We start from the raw sequence: 24,262 nt of genomic DNA, 5'->3' as shown, positions 1-24,262 counted from the left end.
CCTCTCAGGTGAGAAAAATAAAAAAAAAATCCACTTGTCTTCTTAGAAAAATGCAGATTTCTCCTTAAAACTCATTCCAATCAAAACTAATCAATAGATTAATCTCGATTAATTTACTTCTCCAATCAGGTTTTGACCGTCTTGGACAGAGGATGTTATGAACTGAGTTTTGACTTGCAGTGTGATATTTCTTCAGTTGTGTGTTTGCTTGCCTCTCTCTGCTCTAACAGTTGCTCTTGTGGGCTCTCAGAGCTCTCTCTTCGCTGCGAGGTTTCCCTGCTCCTTATATACCCTCTTGCGTGACGTAGATATCCATATTTGGAGCAGAGGAAGCCCATATTTAGGCAGTGCAGCGGAGGACACATGACGGCCCGGGGGGAAATAGAGAAGAGAGGATTTATATGAAGCGCTCACGGTAACGCGAGGGAAAACAGCCACCGTCCCGAATCAATGCGTCTTCGTGGCGCAGCGGCTCCGCCGGACAGCGCCATCATTCTTGCACTCTCCCGGTCGCCTCGTAGATTAGATTTGGATTTCCCATCTGTGTAGCAGGCTGCGCCGGTGCCGGAAAGCCGTGCCTTATAAGGACTTACATGACTACATAAGGACTGATTCCGGTGGTTTACCATTTCCCTGCCCTTATTTGGAACATCCTGAGGCAGCGCCGATCGCTGTTTGGCAGTGAATGAAGCTGAGTGCAAATCATGTCCAGCGATCACAATAACTAATGCAGACAACAGTCTTTTTGTGGGAAACATATGCTCAACTGCAGACTAACGGCTGTATGCTGCTTTTGTGGAGAAAATATACATTTAATCTAAAAGACTTAAGAAGTAAACCCCTTCTTAATAAGATAATTCTTTCATTATTGGAAAGTTTAAGATTTAAAAATCCTCATTTATGCGTTTGGACTTAGTTAATTAGCCACCCTTTATACAAGTGAATTGAACTGCAGTTTGGAAGGCTGAAAACTAAAGCATAATGTGTGAACTCATCTTTTGATTGTGCAAACTCTGCAGGGTGTGGAGGCAAACTTCTTCCAAATTAACTTTCCGTCTGCCTCGTGTCATTGATTAATGCGCGCAAATAGCTGACGGGGTGCCGGGCGATCGGTCTAATTGAGGGGTGTCCCCCGCTCAATATTAGCGGAATCTCTCTGCCACTCAGCGGCCTAATGGGCCGCATTAGGAACGCAGCGCGCAGCTGCCAGGACGCCTGCGGGATACCGATGCGCCCCCCTCCCCGGGCTGCTACAGTTTCAGCTTGCACACCAGCACTCCTCGGTGGAGGCTGACGAGAAATCAATGTGTTTCCCTTTTGTTGCTGACTGGATCTATAGGCGAGCGACTTCATTGGGAATAATCGAGGAGACTACGAGGAGTCCCTGGAAAGTGATGGTATGTGTTTGAATTAGTCCCTCGTTTCTAATAGTCTTGTTTGCTGACCCTTTAGACAAGTGTCTGTGCATAATGGCAGATTTTGAGTCTACAGGGTGGGAAAGGTGCACACACATCTCACAAATAATTATTTCAACCAGTATTATTAACAGACAGTTTAGTTTTACTGGACTGCACACCCCTCACAGGCCTTCTGTTACGGGTGTAATCGACTTAATCAATGAATGAAACCTACGATCAAACCAGATCGGTCTGAGACAAGTTGTTAATCCAATCGACCTGTTATTGTTTCAAAATAAAACAAATTGATTATAATCAACCATCGGCCCATTTTCTTAACCCGCTTCATTCCTGTCAGTGTCACAGCAGGGCGGCCAGACCTGGTTACTGTTGGGTGAGAGTGGGGTGCAACTAGACAGGTTGCAAGCCTGTTACAGGGCCACACACTCCCGTCAGAACACACTCAATCATAGTGGAAATTCTGAGTAAAGAATTAACTTATGTTTTTGGACTGTGGGGGGAAGCAGGGTAAATCGACCAAGTGTCATCACAGGAGACAACACACATGTGATGACAGTAAAACACAGATCAAGCCGTCTTTACAGTCCATTGTGTGGAAACACTTTGAATTTAGCAGAGACATGTGACCGTAGAATGTTCTAATAATGTTCCCTTTGGATTATTTTGATTTGGAAAAACAACAACTTTATGAAGCTAAAATTTAAATGGATTTGCCATTTATTCTTGTTTACTTGTTTTTTGTGCACGCATTTAATGTACTCTTGAGTATCTTGCAAGAAATACAACGAATCTTGAAAACTTCACCTGCACTTTTCAGTACCAGGTATTTATTTCTGAGTCAAACTGGTTGAATTTTTGGCTAAAGATATCCTAGATTGATTATAGATCAGTGAATCGGATCGTTCAAAATGAAACAATATCGACTATGAATTGCATCGTCAACCACAAAATATGATATGAATCGAATCGTTGGTAAAATGAATTGCTACACCCCTGCACATTATATTTGCCTCCAGCCAATAGTTTTAAAAGCCTGACAGCAAAGTGATGTCGTATATTGTATACCGAAGTAGAGGCTTCTCCACAAAACCCCACATAGCCCTGGGGCAAAGGAAGCAGCTTTCTTATTGAAAGGTTATTCATATAGTAACCATACGTTTTTATATGGTCACATTTGCTAAATCTTTGACAAGATTCTGTCAACTATAAACTTTTTTATTTTATTTTATTAAAGAAGATTGAACTTCAGTGATAATACTTTTTAAATGAGGGGGTTGGGGGGATGTGATGATGAGGAGTTAATAAAAAATGGCTGTGTCTTTGGGGTGAGTTGATGAACAAAATCTAAACTCCTGTCTGCATCCGCTTCTGTTGCCATGCATCAGTTTCCAGGTTTGATCACATTTCTGGCAAAGCAAAGAAGAAAAAGTCGCAGGCACAGATGAGAAAACTCATCATTTGATGACAATGTAATAAAATCAGGTTAGGGAAAACTCAGAAAAGTAATAAAGTAATGAAGATGATAAACAGTTCACAGTTTGGGCCTCCCCTCCTCTTTGATGCATGGAGAGGGTGGAAGCCAGAAGCAGTAAGAGCAGGAGGAGAATTAGTCTGTGAGTGTATGCATATTGTTATGATTTTTGTGCATTGTTGTGTGCATGTGTGTGTTTGAACCAGCGAGTCTCCCATTGCTTCCTACTCAAAACCAGCCAGAGAAGTCCTTGTCTAATAAAGCTCCAATGCAAAAAAAAGGCTTTTCCATTACCTATGCAGTCGCCATGCCTCTTTCCAACACTCCCTGAATAAGTATTTGTAAATGTTTAATTATATCTAATATAAAAAAGAGGAATTAGACTAACTAAGCAAACAGAAATGAAGAGAAAATAGAAAAAACAGGAAGGAGCTGCAACAAGATGGGAAGAGAGGACAGAAATAAAGTGGTGTAGATGTCGAAGATTCGGTTCAGAAAAAGACCAGAGGAAGGTGGGAAGGAAGGCTGAAAGTCATAGAAAATGGATTGACGGAAAGAGAATCCTCACACCCACGTAAAGTATGTGGGAGCTGGAGCTTTGTGTCTGCATTTGTCAGCAGGTAATATGCCAAGCAGTCAGTCAGACAGACAGGAGGGACATGCAGCCAAGCGCTCCTGCTCCTCCTTCAACACCTCCACACCTGCCCATACAGAGCAGTGGTGAATCCCTCCCCATTAGCATACAGGTGCACTCAGCTTGGTGAGCTCCCATGATGGGCGGAGCTAGATGTAAGAGTGACAGTTACACATGCCTGGCTGTTACATAATGTAGCAGGGGCAAAGTGAAGGAAGAATGATGAAAATACCACCAATAAAAAGCTCCAGCTGTATATAGATTATGACAAGAATTAAATTTGGCAGACACTTGTCAGGGCCTGGATTTGTAACTGCGAGAGCTGATAATTACATGGGAAAGACTGACATTGAGTATTTGCGCAGCGTTATATAGTGACATGATATGAAGCTGTTTGCTAAATGTCACTTTCTCCCACTTTTTAAAATGATGCCAGCAGGAGTGTGCGACCTGACCTTTTGCATGAAGTGTGAGAAGCGTCTGGGAACAGATGAACAGGCAGAAGAGGGATGAAATGTTTCTGAAACTTAAATGAAACAACTTGTTCTCACTCCTCAATCTTCACATATGACAACCCGGTTAAGATGTTGCTATACTAAGTGTTGAAAGGCTCTTTAAACTATCAAAATAAAATGTGTTTTGAAGGGACAGTTCTTAAAGAGATGCCCGTTTTATCCCCTAATCTGTGTTTTTACCAAACCCCTAGAGTGTAAAATAAAATTGAAAAATCTTAAAATAAGATTTTAAGCAGTTCATTCACTTAGTCTATACAAAATATACAACATTTATTTCAGCCTTTCTGTGTTAACTGAAATTCTGTTTTAATTTTTTACATACATACTGTATGCATATATAGTACAATATGTAGTGAAATGTATTGCATGACTGTCCAACAGAGTACAGGCCTAAGAGCAGAGAGTATTTTTAAAAAAAAGAAAATAATTGCCTTTCTTTCCACTCTTTTTCCATGTAGTGGCAGAACTGATAAGCATGTTTTTGTTTTTTGATGCAGCAGCACTCACACTCAGCTGATCCCCACATTCAGAACATTCTCTGTTTGCTTTGCATAAATGCAAACCACCTTTTTCTTCCTACTGAGACTGGTTTGGACCAAAGAAAACTGGAGCCAGCTCAGTTCACCTGGTAACCACTGGGTGGCTGGTCACCTTTCAGCAAAATTCATAATAGTCCAACTTCCCCACAAAGGTCCTGTGAGGGTCTTCCCCACAAAGAAGTGACCCTGTAACAGGGTCAATTCACTAAACTTCATTTTAATTGGCTGGGAAGGCAAAACTCCATATTACACATGAACAAACATTGGTGAAAACTGGTGTACTAGTGAAACTACACTGAGGCTGATGTGCTTGGCCTTAGGTAATTAACGCTATGATGGGGCTAGGGGGGATTACAGAGGAGAGGCATCTACTCTAGTGTCTCCTTTGTTTCCCTTTACAGAGCCATCGAATTGCAGGCCTGTAGGGGTTCCACCTGGAGGGCCGAACCCTTCACCACTCAGACTGATAAAGCCACTAGGATGAGCGACAAAATGCTTCAAGGAAGATTCAAGTCTAGTTGGCACGACTCAACTTCAAGATGACATTACCTGGATGAACGAAACCCTTCATTGACTCTTATTAATGAAAGAGAAAAGCAACACTTGAACAACACAACAAGTTATTTAAAAGCATATTAGACCAACTCCAAGCGAAAGCTGAGAGCCAGGGTTCTACCAAGTCCCGACATGGAGTTTAGCAGTCAGAATGGAGGAAAACTTCCCTTCAGACATGAATAGGAATTCATGTCTGAAGGGAAGTTTTCCTCCATTCTGACTGCTAAACTGTGTGGCATCTCCGTTTCATCATCATACTTTTTGGCTCAGTTTACAGAAATCAAAGACAGTCTATGACAGCACAATGTAAAAAGATTACAGCACACCACCTGTTTCTGTTCTGAGACAACCCCCCCCCCCCCCCCCCATGCCTCTTGGCACAGGAATCTAACAATGCTTCTGTGGTATGCAGGCCAAGTGAATGCTGCATGTTATTGAAAATTAAAAAGTCCAGCAACGTTTAAAAGCGTACGCTCTTTTAAGTGCCCCCCATCCAGGGTGACCGGGACTGGATATATATCAAATTACAAAAAAAATAGAAGCATTGTGTAGCTGCTCTTTCCACTAGCCACTTTGATACAGCAGTCAAATCAAAACTTACCCCACACTGCCCCCCGCCCCCACCTTTTTTTCTTTTCCTGAGGATATGACTCACAAAGTCCCTGGTTTGTTTGTTTGATGGTTGTGACAAAAGATCTGACCCATGACCTTTCAGCCCCCGATGAGTCACTGGTACAGTGCTTCATGCTGAGAGACGGGGCTTCCCCGCTCCATGCAGTCTTAACAATGAAGTGCTGTCACAAAACACTTTTTTTGGAAGTGCACAGGTGATCTGACCATTTTGGCAGACCCTGTGTATGTATTTGTGTGTGTGTGTGTGTGCGCACAACTGTATCAGAAGAGACTGTTTAACATCATTATTTACACTTGTAGTACAGACGACTTTCCCTTTGACCAGCAGACAAAATTAAAGGGCCTCTACCATGCAAGATCAATTTTTTGAGCTTTAAAGTGTATTATAATGTTCATTTCTCATTAAAAGAGGGCCCAAAATGGTATTTTGATCTGTTCATGCATTTCTGAGTATTCCTCTAAAAACCTGCGCTCTGAGCACCAGCCCATCCCAATCCACAAAAACGAGTGGGTTCTCACATTGTGACGTCACAAAGTGATCAACAGCCCCTTCCAGGAAGAGTCTACGCCGCCAGCACCGCTCCCAGGCTAACACACACACACACACACTTTCTCAGCAGAGCTGGCACTGATCTGCAAAACACTTTCTTGTTATATGCAGAATATGTACATCTATCTTTGCAAAAGTTTGGGTGTTGTTTGTTTTTTGTGGGCGAGATGCAGACACCCTGCAGACGCCGACTCTAGGTTGACGTGATGGAATGGACGGTGTCCACTATGAGCAAAAACCGGTGCCTCTGGGATTGAGTCATCTTACTTCCAGGTTGGAAAAAATATTAACAAATAATTGTTCTTTTGTCTGCCAAAGGTAATAATATATTATCATTTATATGGATATTTGAATATGGATATTTCTTACTATAAAGTCTTCAGAAAAAGGTTCAGCGCACTGTCTAGTGGGTCTAGATGACCCAACTCCCAATGTTATAGTGCTTAGGATAGCACAAGGGTTAAAAGTGGATAATGGACAGAGAGCATATTCACGTTGCTAGAATTTGAGCACCTTTTTTGCGTGCAAAAGTTGTAATATTTACTTAATATTTGGCTAAAGAATTTGTGAAAAATTGTAAATGTTTGCTAATTCAAAGCTGAATGCATTGGAGACCTTGGTTGTGGAAAAACCAAAACTGCTGGTGTTTGATTTATCACTGCATTTTAGACAATTACGCGAGGAATGAGTAGCATATACAAACATAGCAGCTGCTCATCATCTGCTGATGTCTTCTCATGGGCAAAGAGGCAGAGAGATGTGGCCTCAGCTTTCAGACTGAAAGGCAACAGTTTTTTTTTTTTTACCTTCACCAGTTTCTTTCAGGCATGATTCACGCACGTTTTAACTTTGCAAAGATTGAAAACATTCAGGCTAACAGAGGTGTTTTTATTCCACGGCGGTCCACTCATATTTGTCAGGAGTTCAAACTTTTGCCAGAGTCCACAGTCGCATGGACCCTGCCAGTCCACATCTGTTTATATGGAGGGGCAGCGTGGGTTTATTATTGCGTCAGTCACGCCATCACCCTGCGCAGTTTGGGGCCTTTGACGTTTACTGAGCGGATGGCAAGAAGAGGGGGCAGAGTTTGTTTTTAATCTGTTCCTTTCTGATCCAGGAGCTAAAAATACAAAACCGCTGAGATTTTTTGTAAACATGCACTAAAATCCTCCTGTCTCTCTAGGAATGACCTTCCAGACATGGTGTTTCTTGAATAGGTAAGGTCCACACACATTTTCCTACCGTACATTTACTCAATGGTGTTCAGTTCATTAACTGCCAAGAAAAGGGGTACTTACAGCCCCATTTTGATCATCTTTTGATCTACTGTAAAAGTGTTCCCAGTGGTTTTTTGATTATGATTATTTAATATTCAGCAAGGCAATTTAAAGCTTAATTTTCTTATTTCCTACATAATCAGGAAAATGCTATAAGAACAAGTTAAAAACACCAAAAGTACGATTTTCTTTGGTGTGGGTCTTTGAGTTGTTTGTAAAAACTCAAAGGGAAAATAAAACTAAGGAAACTTAGATTTGTCTAATCTGCTCAGGTAAGATGCTATCTGTTTTGTTGTGGCTGATCAGTAGTAAAGGGGAGGAATAAAAAGTTGGAGAGATAAATGGTTAAAATGAGACGCTGAAGTGCAGAAGAGCTAGAAAGCAACAGAGTTAAAAAGGAAGTGTTTGTTGCCTGTTGACAGACCGGCCTGAGGGCAGGTACGACTGGTTGACTCAGGTAAACCCCTCTCTCCCCACACTCCAAAGCCTCCCCTCTACCCCCAGCTGGAGACTGTCGATGCGGGATCGCCTACAGGGCTTGGGAGACAGGTCTCCATCAGACAAACCCGCTTCCCTTTATAATCATTTAACTCAGAGTGCCGCATGTCAACACTCATGACGGCTGACGAGGAAGGCAGATGGGAGCATCAACAAGAGAAACTGCAGCAGCCGCCGTATGCTTCCAAGGAAAAATAAGCACAAGAACTGGAATGAGGGGAGAATGAATAAATGAACAGCTGTCAGAAGCATTTGCCTTATGGAACAATGGTTGAAGCTTTAGGGGCAAATGTCGCTCAGGGTCACTTCGACTAAAAGTTCAAAAACTGATCTGCTAAACCCCACTGCAGTAAGACAATAAAGCAAATGAGATGTAAATGTGTAATCACATTTTCCCTGACGCTTTTAGTGCAGCTCATATGCCACACATTGACAGGGTTAGAGTTGGCTGTCTTTGTCTTTCTTAATGTAAGGGTTTTAGAAAAGACTTTGTGTGCAGGTTAGTGGCGCAATTGGATAAAGGAGACTAGATTTATACATAATGCGGGCATTTGCCTTAATGGGAGGAACGTGACTGGTGAACGGTGTTTACATTAAAGGAGGGTGAGAGTTCAGCTGAGCTGGGGGAATAGCATTCTGCCTACGCTGCCAGCAGACACCGTGATGAATTTCTATAAAGCACCCAGCAAATAAAAATAAAGACACACAAAGGAGATTGCATGTTGATGGTTGTCGGGCAGTGCTGACAAGCGAAAACCGGCAAAGTAGCTGTTGCAACTTGTAAGATACACAGTTAAGAAAATACAAACAGCAGCACCACACACAAACACACACAAAAAGTCAGCAGCTAAAGTCAATAATCTTAACTAGACAAGAGCTTTTAAAACGTTCATAAGAAGGGGAGATCAAAAACCAAAGGAAAAGCTTGTTACTTCGAGGCCCACCTTTACCCAAATGTTGCGACACACACCAGCACATTCCATCATTTGTCTTGCTGTCCAGACACAAAATGCTCTGAGCTTATTGAGCACAAACACACAATCTTGTCCGCCAGGAACCAGTAAGAGTGCATGTACCCACAAGAGTGCTGACAGCACACACCCTGCATGTACCCTGACAATACGCCGCACCGTTAAAATAAATCTTGCAGAAGGCCACTCGCTGCTGCTTTGCTAACGGTTAAACCGAGGAACCACTCCATAGCAACACCACAGAACTCTTTACGCATAATGATATTTAGATGTGCAATTTATGTTGTGTTAATAGGCTTAGTGTCACAGTTTAGTTGGGATTTTCTCTTTGTATCCACTTAAATAGTCAAAGGAAGAAAATGCGGCGAGTTGGAAAGTCATGAACTTCCGCTTTTTTTTCCGGCTATGGAATTGTGACAGTGTGTGTTCTCATTACGGGAGCACCCAGATCCCTCTGTGGGTCTCACTCTCGAAGTTTCTGTCTTTCACCCCATCTATCTGTGAATTCCCAGACAGCTTTTTTTTTATTCTGCAGTTCAAACCCAAGCGCTGCAGCATTGTCACACACCACACTGGTTGCCATGGAGAAATAGTCCTCCTGGTCTCCAAGGTACCCAAGTCTATTGTCTTTGGCTTCTTTATTTAGATGAAAACATGATTTGTTGGAAGGGATCTACTTGTTTTTTGCTGCTTTTCTTTGCTGCCTTTTCTTTCGTCTTCATCCTTCTCACAAGCATCAACGTAGCGTCGCATGATGCGTATTGTTTCATCTCTCTCCTTTCCAGGAGTTTGACTATGCGCATGTGTGCGTCAAGCTTGTCTGATGTTTTGTAGCAATTAATTTCAGTGTGTCTGCATGTCAGCGCCCCAGGAGGGGGGCTGTATAAAAGTTTTCCCCACTGCCACAGCTCTCGCCAGGGCTTATAATTGCCTTCTATTACCAGGGCTGGGTGTCACAGCGCCTGCCTGTCTGTCACCAGGAGACTCTCAACTAACGACAGATGATTAGGCAAAGGAGTTTGAGTTTTCTCACCGGTGCTCTTTTGGGCTGAAGAGATACAGCAAAATACACTGTGTATGTTTTTTTTTATTATTTGACCATGGATTTATACATAATTTAGCTGCTTTAGTTTTGACAATTGTGTTTTTCTACTTCACGAAGAGGTTGTGTGAACCTGTGAGAGCTGTAAGGTGATCCACTTGACAAGGGACAACAAAAGAAACTGAAGTGAGTGCAGCTCGGTTCAACCAAAGCAGCTGTGAGAGCTTACACTCGCAGTAAGCGAGCTCCAACCTTTGACCCTGTTTATTTGCATGTTTCCAGCGCCGCGCACAGCTGTCATCGAGCGCCTGTTTCATTAGTCGCTGGCAGCACAGCTGAAAGCCATACAGGAAGTGACATCACATCCGTTGCTCCGAAGTAGCATAGGGCTGAGTCGGAGAAACTGCATAGTGAAAGGAAGAAAAGACACAGCGGCAGAGCCGCGCGGCTGATGGGTGGAAAGAGGAAGTTGTCTGTGTTTTGTTCTCACTCAATGGCTGTGGCTCAGACATCCCACACTCTGTGGTCTTGTTTAATGCCAGCCAGACAAATAAAACGACCCAGTTGAAGCCATCCATCTTTCCAGTGTCACGTTGGCTTCATGTCCAGTTTAACTGAGAAATGTCAAATGTTTTGTAAATCCATTTTAAAATCAACTTTAAAATCTGGAGTGACTTCATGACTCTGTGCTTATGTTTGTAAAGCTACACATAATAGCTACTTGTTGCTTATATGCTCCTATTTTACACACACATGGTCTAGCACCAATAACCAAAGCTTTATATTAGTTTTTATTTTATTTTATTCATTGCACAGGAAATGTTATGACACTGTCAAGATCAGCTACATTTAATCCACAGATGCTTAAAAATGACCAGAATTTATATATATAAAAAAGGTATTTATGTCAAGATATTGTTCTTGTCCTTCAGGTTATTTACTGTTTGGCAATTTAGTGGAATTTGACTAGTGATTCTATTTCTTGCCAGCTGCTGTAAAAGGCTGTATTAGTGAATCAATTTAAAATGTTTTTTTTTGTATAAAACACGACTTCAAGTTGTTGGTTTAGCCATCAGAAGATCTCAGCATAACAACTACCAGTAAACTTTCAGTGGTGATTGAGACAGCGTGTCTTTATGGGGTTATAACACTGCTAACACGGTAAAGCCTGTTTCAGGGCTCATCATGGCTGTATGATGAAAGGAGAGATAACAATAAGCAGAATACTTTACTTGCCATCCAATTTTTGGAGGATACCAACACTTTCTGTTTTTATCCAACTTTGCTGTTATGTTTTCTCTTGTCTATATTTCATGACTTAATGCCACTGAAGGAAAATGATAAGAGATTATTTTAAAATAAAATGTCGCAAACATTTCACCTCTGAGATTTTAACATATTTAAACATGGTTTTATATCAAGCTATCAATCTGTATTTTTAGAAGAATGACAGTGATAATATGCTAATGTATGAATAGTTTTGACCACATTTATTTGTAAGTGTTTGTGGTTTAAAGGATGCAGATTGTAAACCTGTTGTTTTTCCAACAGTGTTTTTTTTTCTAATGGAGGAAGAGCTCATGCAAACGTGGTGGGAGAGGTTTCGGAAACTGTGACTGTGCTTTGTCAGCGCATGGGTGCAAAGCAAGGTGAGCAACTGTTATGTGCCTTTTGTGGCACAAGCGTGCGGCGGCTTGTTCTTCAGTCTTTGTACTAAATAGAGTGGGCGCAGGTAAACATGCTAAGACAAGCCAACTCTGAAGACGGACCGCCTTGTTGACATCTTTCACGTCAGTGTTCCTACTTCTCATTATCTGTCATCATTCCTCTTTTTGACTTTGGTGTGTAAAAGAATTTTTGCTACTGCTGAATGCCAGAGGCTCAAAAATCACCCCAAAAATAGGAAACTTTTAATCTGATCATAAATAAACATCTTAAGTAATCAAAGTTGACCTTTTGATCATCAGAAACAAGAAAACAGGTTAACCTCCCACTCAGTCGCAGAGTCACGAAAAGGACTTTACATTTTCTTCCTCAACCCAATTTGACAGCTCCACCTCCAGAAGAAGCATCACACTTGGAGCTAAATTTGTAAACATCCATTAGCCAGTGATGACGATTGCAATGATGATGGCATCCTGAAAGGCCTCGGCCAGAGCCACAAATAGACACAGCTCCAACTGAATGCAATCTTTATTTGTCATTTTCAGAGTGAAGAAAAAGTGAAAATGAGTCATAACAAACAGGCTGACATGCTGAGGCAGCAGACCGAGTTGACACTGATTCGCTGGCAAAAGTGAGTTTGTAGGGTTCATTAGAAAACTCTCCCAGTGTGTGCTGAGGTAGGAAACTCAAAGGAGATGACGAGCTCAGATTGGGACCAAAAAAAAAAACCCACTTTTAAACAAAAGTGACTTGGACACACACACACACACACCCATGTATCTGTGAAATGAAAGAGCCAAGGGGGAAAAGAGGAAGCGGGTGGGTTATAGGGGAGGAGGAGGGGAAGACTGTGGGATAGAGGCAGTAGGGAAGCGAGAGGAGGCCTGGAGTGAATCCAGGGGAACTCCAGACTGCTGTTACCCAACATGCTCTGCTTCAGCAGAGGCTGGGAGACTGACTGCCTCCGCTGGCTGGAAAGCAGGGAGGGGGTAGCAAACACACACAGCCCATATTCACGTACCCTCTTTAAAACACACAGCACCGTGGCTGTGTCGCCATAGTAACACACTGACCCTAGCCTTTAAGTCCCAAGCCTGATCTCCTGCCGAGCTCTGAGCGTTGGGGTGGAGTAAATCTGCCTATTTATAGCAGGCCCTCTGGCTCAGATTTACAAGTGACAACATGAGATAATATCCGTTCCCCAAAATCCCACCACATCGACTTCACCTCACATCCACGTCCTCAACATGAGCAAAGAGACAGGAATGGTGTTAGCGAGGGATAAAGGGGAGATAAATGAGAGAGAGTGGGCTCAAGGGAGGAAATGAGATGTTATGGGCTCATATTTTCTCTTAAACGATGTGATTCTGCAGTTCCTGACAGTAAATGTGTACATGTATATATAAGTGAGACCAGGCTTTGACCACGGTTGTGTTATTGGCTTCAGCTGCCAGTCAGATGGAGTGAGCAGAGGCACTCGCAGGCAGCAGCAGCAGCGTTCAATCTTGGCCCGAGTAAAAAAAAAAAAAACACTCAGCCTAACTGCAGTCCAAATACAGAGGTTTGTTTCCAGCCCCCATCATGTCAGCTAAGTGTGCAGCCAGCGCACAGTGGAGGGTTCAGTCTAGGCCTCACAATACCAAGGACACACAATACTCTCGCTCCAGAAAAAATGACTGATATTGATACTGCGTCTCCTTTCCAGATAAATTCCTGAACATGATCCAACTTGTTAAGCCGTGTCAACCAGTGTGTCCTCTCACTTGATTTAGTCTCAAACTCTCTCGCTTTTTTTAACTTTTACATATTTAGCTAGAATTTGTGTAATTTTCCTCTGCATTTTCCATTCATTTTGCAACATTTTTTCACTTCTTTATTTACAGCGAAAGGCTGTGTGCAGTTCCTTTTTCTTTGTCCCTAAGTCATGAGATGCAGATGTAGTCAAATCAACTGGTTGTATTCTATTTTCACAGTTATGTGTGTCACCAAAGGAGAGCAGTTTGTGAGGAAACAGACATCTGTGAACTAGCCTCCAAGAGTGGAGAGACTTCACATTTTTCTGACACCATAACTGATAAGTAAAAGGTTGACCTGTCCCAATGGTGCTGGATCTGGATCAGGTGTAAATCTGTCTGATCTCAGTTCACTCTTGAGATCATTACTGTGTCTCACCCTCTGAATCTCTTGACTTGGTTAGCTTGTTGTTAATTGGCTTAGGCTGTTTCCTTTGTGGCCGACTGCGTCATGAACTTAGACCTCACCCCAGACATAAGCATGTTAACATGGATGCGTATAAATAGCTATGAGTAGCTAAATTGAACCTCTACAAGAGTAGAAAAAAGTATTTTGGGCACCTCTGATCTTGTTATTGGTGTTAAATTTAGCTCCTGTGGTGATCAGTGTGAAGTGGAAACAGTGACAGGGACCTGTTTTGCCACAACATACTTCCTGTTCTGCGCTGAGTAGTGAGAAAACCGCAAGCTAGAGACGTAACACTCGGAAAAAAAGAAAAAGAGAGCACCAAAGAGGTGAGGAAACTCAGCAATGAGGAAGTTGTGGCTTCATTTGAAAAAGGAAAATTGTTGACTAAATTATAAGTGGATACTGTAAGAAAACTGCAAAGGTTCCATTGCGTGGACTTTCCCCTTAATGATAACAATATAGACAGTAATGATAAACAACATGCCGATACAAAGACAGCTCATATTATCATTGGAAAAATAGTTATTTCACTCACACAGACCATTTTTGTTCATTTTTTTCAACTCGTGCTGTTTAGATAAATCTCATTCTTCATTGACTATTGTCTGCATTGACCTCTACTGATCTTAGAGCACACAGCAGATTACACAGCAGCCATCCACAATGACAACAAAGGACTATGTTCAGTGGAGACAAAAGTGGTGCGGTGCTTTAAAAGCCTGTGAATTAAGAGACACATTTCTAAAGCCAATTTAATTACATAAACAGTTTATCCCCATGAATGAATTTATAAGACTGTGTAAATGCTGCCCACATTGTACGTATCATTTTGAGTTGTTGCATTATATTTATAGCCATGACCGCATGCCGGTGGTGGTGGAGGAAAGTGCAAAATGAGTGTAAACGGGAAATTTTCTTTTGTTGTTTATTTGTGTCAGTTACCCTAAAATACACAGATGAAGGTGGGCTCATTGTTGTTTGCGTGGGAGTCGGAACACTGTAAGACCGAGAAGATGTGTGTGTGTGTTTTCATGCTGAATGTTGGAGGGAAAAAAAGTGATTTAAAATGTGAATTTTCATTATCGGCAACACTGAAATCCATGAATCATCTTCATGAATCATCTGCACAGACACACTGCATGATCCATCCATGGAAAACACACATTCATGCACATACTATACAAAGTAAAGGAAGTTGTGTGGTGACCTCCTGGAACTGACAAAAAGTCAGTCAAGAACTTTGAATATTTGAAGAGTATAAATTGTTTCCAGGGATTTTTTTTTCATTTTCATACAAGCCTCTACTCTACTGAGGACCATTTTTCTCAGAAACAGGCATCAAATCATGTAGATCAATACACTTTGGTCAAGACCCCATCAAAACATCCCAGTCATTTGCTGCAGAGACAAAGTTGCCATGGTGACCCCTTTACACCAGGGACATATGTAAGAAATTAGAAAGTGTTTGTGTGTGTGTGTGTATGGGAGATGGGTAAAGAGCGAGCCAGCACACTGCCTTGACCTCCGGAGTCAGTCTTTCTTGTAAATCTTGTTTGGTTCACTGCGACAGAACAGAATAGTTGCTCATTATTCCTGTTGTGTGAGCTCAGCCCAGGGGGTGACAGCCGAGGTAAAAGAGTTTTCTCACAGGCTACAAGTGATTCTCACTAACAAACGCACAAGCACATGAAGAAAGTTAGCAGCGGATAAAAGAGAGGTTCCGGGGTTAGAAGAAACGCAGGTATAGCCACAGAAATAAACACAAGAAAAACCTCATTTGTCCAAGATCTCCTTTGACATCTTGTTATGAGTAATGCTAGAACTGATCCTTGGGATTTTTAAAAGCACTCACAGGTCATGTAGGGACTTTTTCTTTTTACTTTCATTTTGGCTTTAATGTGTCCTTTTATGTTTGTAAAAGCCAGTAAAGTTGAACACTTTTGGATCACAGAAGCTCCTGAACATTGTTGTCCAGACTTTTCTTCTCTTATTTGTGCATTTACATTGTGCCACAGTAGTTGTGTTTTTTTAAACTATACAAACCATCACCTATAAGGAAATAACTATATCCCCACCAAAAACTCAAATTTTTGCTTTCTCCCATCTCACTTTATGAACTTTTTTATTAGCTCCAAATCCAACAAAAAAACGAGGGGACACAACACACTTTTGGAAAGGCATCAAGGAATCAAACTTCTCTAGTTTCCAGTTTGGACCGAAAAAGACAATATAGACATAAAAACGTCAATACTTTCAGTATTAAATACTCAATGAAACATGATCCACTGCAAAAAAACCAAAAAAACAATTAAATTTCTCCTTTTAGTAAAAAAAAAAATATATTGCCCCCTACTGGTCATACCTTTAAAAATAGGTCTAAACTACTATAATTATTTTTTATTAATTAAACCTATGGCTACCCCTTTTAATCAGTCTCTACCTATTATGTTTGCTGTATGTAATTTTCTCAGAAAGATAAAGTTTGATATTTTTGCTGTTTTATGCAACAAACTATAAATGCAAAAATTTAAAAAACTCTCCTTGATTAAATAGTGATCATGCGGAGGGAAAAGATACGAACACTTCTTGCACTGGTATTTATGGCCCCATAACTTTGCCTGTATATGAACATGCTGTGAGGCAGGTCAGGAGCAAGAATGTTCCTGCCTTCATACTTGTTGCCAGCTGATGTCGGTCCTCTAATCCCTCAGATGCGGCCGCAGGGCTGGCATGCTTGTTTGTCCAGGTGATCGCCACCGTAGAGACAGAGGGGCTGACCGGTCTTGGCTCACTTTGTTACACCAGCTGTGCCAACTTTCCTTCAAGTAGATGCTAAACGACGGCGACACGCGGACCACCTTCCTCTGCTGCATACCGAGGGGCACATGTGTTCAGGCCTGGGAAAAGACAAAAGCTCAGAAGCTGCACAGCCATTTGGAAATCAGGTGATCTGAAATCAGATTTGCCGCCCCTCAAATCCAACCACGTCAGTTTGAGGAAAGTTGAAATATCTGACCTGGCGTCAGTGCTGCAGAGCAGAGGGAGGGGGGCTTGTTGCTGGTGGGCTGTAGAGAAAAGAGATTTGCAGAGACAGCCCATAACAGCTCCCTTGGAACCAATGACTCAGATATGCAGATGTGTTTACTTCCCTTCCTCTTCCCACCTCAACCAACACGCGAAAGACAGGAGGAATGAAAGCTCCTCATAATGTCTTAAGTGTTTCATTTATATATTTATATTCCGTCAGGAGAACTCCTTTTTTTTTCTTCTAAAACTTAGACAAGCACTTCAAATGGGCTGTATGCATCCTCCCTCTATTCTTTCATTCCCTTCTGAGGGTTTTCATCTTTTGTCTAATGTGCAGCGCTGCTCTCTGTTAGTTTCTGTCTGACACCATGCCAGCAGAATCATCTGCGAAGGGACTCATGTAGGGAGTAAAAACCATCAACAGCTCCCGCTTTAACAGAGAGGTTGGAGGAAAAGAAATGCACAGAAAAATGAAACAGTAAAAAAAAACGTACTCCAGACAGTTTTGAGAAAACTTGCAGGGAGAGAGAATGCAGATTGTCACCTGACCCCGAGGCAAGGCAGCTCTAAATATAATAAAGAGAAGACAACAGAAGAAGGCGAGGCGACACGACACGGATAATGTGTTTTCTCTGCTGGTGTCGTCTGGCAGATCTAGGATGATTGAGTGCTGTTGCCTGCCTGGGCTGCTTCAGAGAAGATCATCTACCCTCCCTCCCAGCTCTCATGCACTGGCACAGCCTCTTACATGCCGTGATTCCTGCATGCGCGCTTGGATTCTCCTGAAGTGCCAAAAACATCAAGGTGCATTAACTGTCACCATCTTCAGCATCCTTTCACCACTTTTTTTTATTTTCTTGGGGGGCGGCAAGGGAACATTTAATGCTAACTATTTATTTTTGCCGTGTGCTGTTGAGTGTTTTCTCTCGTTGGATGTGTGTCCTAATTATGAAAGGGTTTAGTGAATTAGGCCAAGATGTGTTATAGACTTTCAACTGCATAATCTGTTGAATAAATGTCAGCAGCAAACGCACAGGCAGAAAAATCACACCTCCTTTCCTCACGGTGGGATTTTTAATAAGAGCTCCACAGGAAGTTGCTCTGGTGACAGTAATCTATAGTGGTAACTTAAAGAGTTTGCCTTTTAATGTGTGAGCATTTCTGTTTTCTCCTGTGTTGTGAAATTGTCAGGGGCAGACGGAGACAAACAGGTGCGGCCTGGAGAGGAAGTTGATTGGCCTGATTCCATGATCCATTTTCCCAAGACTTCCACACCCCTGCAGCTGTCCTCCTTAATATGAGAACCATTTGTGCGCACGCACGTGCATGCACGCGCGCTGACCGTGCATGTGAGGGGTCATGACAAATTCACTCCAGCAAAACAAACCCGCAAAAAATAAACTTGTGTTTGTGTATATTTACCTGAAACTTAGAAGACTTTTTAGTAATATTAAAGTTTGAAGTTCTCTGTTTGTGAATGAGATTTTCTGATGTTCAAAGGGAAGTCATATAACAGGCTTTCGGCGCTTTTGGGCTGTGTCGTCGTGGCAGAATGTTTTGAACTGAGCGGTGACAGCCTCTGCCTAACTGAAGAGTCTACCTCAACTCACTTAATTTCTATTAGAAAACACTTCTGCTATCTTTCAAGCTGCTTGTGTCTCTCATCCACCTCTCTCCGAGGCTGCAGATCACTAGAAAAAAATAGGGAAGGGAACATGAATAAAAACTGAATGTGCACTTCTTAAATATGTCTCTTGATGCTCCTGAGATCTTTAAGGCTTCATCACAAAAAAATGCTGGGTTACTTGTAAAAACTGAAGACACCTTGACTTTTCCGAATTGAGTTCATATGACCTGTACAAGAAAACTCACCTTTATAAAGGCTTCTCTTTTTCATTGGTCTGCACATTTTGATCTTGTTTTGTTCTGTCCTCTCTTTGATGTTCAGGTAAGTTTTGTTTTTGATTTTTCGCATGATTAAAAATTAAAAAAAGATTTTTAATCCTTATGTCCTTGATCAGTTACTACTCACAGGAAATGAACAAAAAATTACAGGAGGGTTTTTTTTCCCCCAATTTGATTCACAATATATGTTTTTATTAAAAGAACATTTGCAAAAAAAGTAATCTTTTGGTTACATTTAATGCCACAAAAATGCCAATGGATTCAATGAATTCGGTTATTTTCCTTCATTCCAATGAGACTGATGGGTCTGAGGCAGAATATCAATTAAATGGACTTATACCGTTATATATAAATTCAAAATCAAACAAATGGATTATATTGATATTGGAATGTACCATTCGGATGGAGGTAGATTTATTTTACTATAACGTAAAAATGACCAAGTGCCATCACAGAAGTCAAAACACACTGGTAAAAAAATGATCAACACATAATTAAAGTGAAGTGTCTGGGAAACACGTTGAATTTACATGAATCAAATTTTTAAAACTGGTCGTTAGACCCATAGATTTTTCAGAAATTAAAATAAGATTTCTTGTAGTTTTTTGGTCAGAAAGTTTAGTGATTTTATGAGATTTTCAATCAATTCTAACAAGACACATTTGCGCTGATGGGTCCTCGGACCTGTGAGTCATCAGTTAACAAGGTTTGAAGCAAGTGGGCTGAACCTGGGTCGACAGCAGAAAGCGTTTATCTCCATTAGCTGAAGTGGGACATACATAACTATTGACACCTCAAAGTTTGTCCAAACTGGTTTTCAAAGCTGTAAGACATGCCTGGTAATGTCTTTAATGTATGTAATGTTTGCCTCCAGCAGAAGCTCCACTTCTCTCTTCAGTCGTGGCAACACTGAAATGAATCATTTCTTTTTAATTAGTACATTAATTTATGTGAGGTTTAAGAGGTTGATGGTTTGATCGCACCATCTCAAATCTAGTTTTTTGGGGTCTGAATGACAAAAGAAATGCACTTTATGTTCAGGATGGATTAAAAAATGTAATGCTTTGTGGTTTTTACAGCATAGGGCGCTGATTTATCAACAAAACTGAAAAAGTGGTTATATGAAAATATAGTCTGTCCCACCAAAACAATTGTCGTTAGATTTACTTGATTTTATATTTTTTTATCTATATCAGTTTGAGGAAAAGTGTATCGATGTGGCCTCATGCAACAGATACAAGATCCATCAAAAAAATGTTGCTTCCTGTTTGACATTAGACCAAGAAACATACAAAGATTGTCATATAATTCATATGAAAGTTGAAGGATCACTTGAATTTCTTTCCTAAAGGTCCCCTCATTCACATTTGTGAGTCCCTAAATAACAAATTAGCAGGATGACATTATTGAGACGCAGCATCTGTGGTCTGACCTGCATAGAAAATGAGAAACAGCACCCCTTGTTGGTGGGCAACAAACATGCAGTTACAACAAATAGAAAAACCAGTAACATCAATTTGAAGTTTTACCCTGTGACCTAAATACTGAGGTTAAATCTCAGACTATGGTGAAAATCCCAAACATTTTTATGAATAGCACATTTTATGCATTGCTTTTAATAAAAAACGGAGCAATTAGCCACATTTAACCATTAACATTTATTAAGCGTCATTTGGTTACAATTATTACAAGACTACTTTTTTCCCCATTCTATAGATTTCATCTTGATGTTGGAATCAATGTTTTAAGATTACAGGTTTCATGGAGCTACTTTTTTTTAAATAAATGTGTTAGTCAAGCAATAAAATATTTACAATTTTCACACCAGCCACCCCAGAATCCAAATCTTCTTTAATCTCTTTCAGCTCCAGTTCCTTTGGAATGAGTTCACCTATAGGAGAGAAGCAAGCCAAGCTACCCGTCCATGTTCAAGTGTCTTTGGGCAAGGCACTGAACACCGCATTGGTCCTCGTGGTTATAGGTTGGCGCCAGTGTTTGTCATCAGAGTCGCCATCAGTGTGTGAATTTGTGTGTGGATGGGACTGTGACTGTAAAGCACTTTGGGCCTTCTAAGAAGGTAGTAAAGCGCTATATACACCATTTGAAATCAAAACAAATATTGATTTAACAAAATGTTTGTGTGAATTTGTTTTTATTTTGATTTAAAAATGATCAAATTTCTTGGTATTTTAATTACTATCCATGGACATTATTTGTATATTTTACAATCCCAATTATACTCCTTTATAATTATGTACTTTACATGTTAATTAGCTACTTCAGAGTATTCCCACCCCTAAGACTAATACAAGTGACCCCACACCTTTAGCAGAGCATCCTATAAACTGAAGTCCTTCGTCTTTGCTGATGATAAAAACGCCCCCCCCCCCCCCCTCAGTGAAGGACTGCAAGATGGAGATTTCAACTGTTCTCATCTCTTGTTTTCTCTGCCAATCCAGCTCTAATCCCTAGACATCACATGCTCAACAGATTAATTAGACATCTGATAATAGTGTTCTCCATCAGTGCTGCCTGACTGTGTTTTTGTTTTTCTGTTTCCCTTTTTGTAAGCCTTTAATTTCTGTCCTTACATCATTGGGACTTGCCTAGTGCGTAGATCCAGGGGAAATGAAACGCAGGTTCTCCCTCCTCCAGGGAGAATGGAGCTTTGTCTGTTTTCATCCTGGTGGCAGGAGCCTGTATTCCACCAGGCAGCTCTGTTGGGCTGCACACATACAGAATAAAGAAGCTAAATGGCTCTTTATTTCACACAATCTTACAGAAAATGTTAGAACCTATAAATAAAAGTGGTGGGTGTTTTGTGAGAGCGGCCACTGTTTCATGTTCTTCCATTCAAAGTCTGGCAACCCTCTCTGGACAAGGGTCCTGGTTGGTTGCCTGGGAAACGAGCATATGACTATTCTGAGAGCCCCGGTGGTGATGGAGATAGGAAGCAAAAGTATTAAAGGTAAGTCACTCAAGGCCCCACTGCTCAACTTGATAAAGTGTGATGAATACCAAAAGCTACAACTGAGATCTGCCTGCAGTTCAAGGGAGAATGAAAGAGTCGCTTCTTTATTGAAAGCTGTGAAGAGCTGAAAACAATGGCACAAATATTGAGACCTTTTCAGAGCTTGTTCCACAAACGGAAAGAATCAATATGAATAAAGTAGAATAGATTTTCTTATTGCTGTCCATTTCAACAGATGCTGCTACTTAATTTCTTATTTTTTCCACAAATTCAATTATATTTATCTACGGTAGAAGATGCTTTCCAAGCATTAAACGATGATGCAGTAATTCAAGGCTGGGGCTTCGTGTAATCTTCAGGAGACCGTCAAGCTTGATTAAGGCAGCGCATGTCTGACTGGTGTTTTTGGAGGCTGCACCACCCCCACCCCACCCCCCATCATTTCACTATGCACCTGAGTTTATCACAAAGAAGTCAGCAATATACTTCCACTGCTAAACGTTTGCCGGTGTCATACAACCAAGTACTGGTTGAAACTGAGATCATCTCGTTTAAAGGACACGTACCCAGGGGCAGAACAATAAAAAGCTTTGACCCCCACCCACCCACTTGCCCCCCTATTTCTTTAGATCAATATTGTCATTATTGGCAAAGGTGAAGAACTCGCGAAGGAGGGTCTAAGGGGCAGGGATACCCAGTTTAGTTTAGTCTGTTTATTTAGTCCACTTTAGAATTTTCCTACTAAATTCTATGTATCCATGATCAATTTGATTTTATGTCTACTTTACAATTACTGGTATGAAGCCCATTAAGACGACTGTTTTTGTGATTTCTGGCTATATAAATAAAATTGAATTGAACTCATTAGTACAAGCCTCTTTAAGCATTAGTAATAGCACCTCAATTAAAAGGTGCTGCAGACAATAAGTAAAAGCACCTCCAGTTCCGGTTCCCTGACCGTAACTGAAAGTTCACGTTCTTTCCCTATTTCGGACAAATAATACTTTTTTGTTGTTGTCTAAAACGACTCATTTAATTAGCGACTAACAGCTAAACCTTTAACACCAGGAATGTCTTTGTCAGAACACATTATGGCCATTTTACATTATGTAACTCCCATCATTGTGGATCACAGAGAGAAGCGGCTTCGCTCTGGTAAGCAAGACTTTAAAGCGGCTTTTCACCCATATGCAAAGTATTTATAATATATAAAGTATTTCATACTGATGCAAAGGGACAGAACAAGCTGATTTGCGTTGATCACGTTGAGGGTTGAAAGGTTACTGTAGTTGATGGAATGTAAACACTGGAGCTAAAACTTTGGTGTAAAAGGGTTTTAGACAGTTTTTCAAATCTGAACACTTTTGTCTTTTAAAAATAGAATAGAATGATAACCTTTTATGCCACATTTTTTAGCTCATCTTGCACTGTAAACAGTTTTTCACATTAAAACATTTTAATGAAAGGTCTATTCTGAAAACCTGTGGAATTTTAGCTTCTAACAAATGATCTCTGGGCGCCATCTTGGCCGCAACCAGGTCCCCCTCAAGAACTGCTGCTGTTATTGCTATCAACAGTAGCAATAATGAAACCGTTTGAAATATGAACTCTTGATCTTTTCATTTGTAACGGCCTTCCACTCTGCTGTTCTCCTTTGCCACCCTTCCAAAGTGCGCCCCCCCCCATGTAATATGCTCCAGCTCTGCTATTGTCCATACCTCTTCATGGATCTGGAAGTGTAGCTAATTTTAAACAAAAAATGTGGAAGACTTTTGTTGCAATTACTTCTTCACCCCTGCTAAATCTAAAAGAACTAAGCATGCATTATATGGTCAGACACTGAATCCAGCGTGTTTCCGTAATTTGCCTCTCCCTTCTCTTGTGCATGAGTGGGAAGAGGTCCTAATGTTTAAAAGAGGGACTTGGCTGCAGACGGCGCCTGACATAATCGGTCAGAAGCGGAAAACATACAATTTACCCTAATCCTGATCCTAACCCAAAAGTATTCTATTGTAGAAAAAGCATTTATTAAAGCTAAAAATGGGGAAAAAAAATCATGACTGTTATGACCAGTTAAAATAAAAGTTTTTTTCAAGTGATATGGGGGCCTTTCTGGCTCCGGTCGAGGATTTAATGGCTCCAGATGTCGATGTCTGCAGCCAGGTCCTCTTGAAGTGTTGAGGCAGATGCAGTGGGCTCCATATAGTTTAAAGTTGTAGTATTTATTGGGGGGTAACACAAAAACCATTTAACGGCCTGCATAGCTCCTCCACAGGGAATAATTCAGTCACAAAACTTGAAGCAGGCAGAGGGAAAGAGTATGTGAATAAACTGAGAGTTGAAGGCAAAGACAATGGAAGAAGATGGAGACATGAGTAGAAGGAATCAT

General features: G+C 41.0%; 1 long non-coding RNA gene across 4 annotated transcripts; it reads left to right on the top strand.

The window, feature by feature from the left end:
* Positions 1-302: 302 nt before the first annotated feature.
* Positions 303-18,893, top strand: LOC105354913 (uncharacterized). 4 transcript variants are annotated; one of them, XR_013658579.1, is made up of 9 exons: positions 303-1,397; positions 4,979-6,588; positions 7,499-7,532; positions 9,597-9,671; positions 10,006-10,136; positions 10,224-10,289; positions 11,655-11,752; positions 12,314-17,801; positions 18,189-18,893. It is a non-coding gene; the product is annotated as an uncharacterized LOC105354913 (long non-coding RNA). The 4 variants fall into 4 exon arrangements; XR_013658581.1 differs by having other exon boundaries at positions 304-1,397; positions 16,694-18,893; XR_013658580.1 differs by having other exon boundaries at positions 304-1,397; positions 16,682-18,893.
* Positions 18,894-24,262: the final 5,369 nt, after the last annotated feature.

The sequence above is a fragment of the Oryzias latipes genome, chromosome 10, assembly GCF_053564925.1.
Source record: "Oryzias latipes strain Hd-rR chromosome 10, Olatipes_Hd-rR_3.1".
NCBI classification, from domain to species: Eukaryota; Metazoa; Chordata; class Actinopteri; order Beloniformes; family Adrianichthyidae; genus Oryzias; species Oryzias latipes.
The sequence above is the reverse complement of the archived record's forward strand: the minus strand, read 5'-3'. Positions and strand labels throughout refer to the sequence as shown.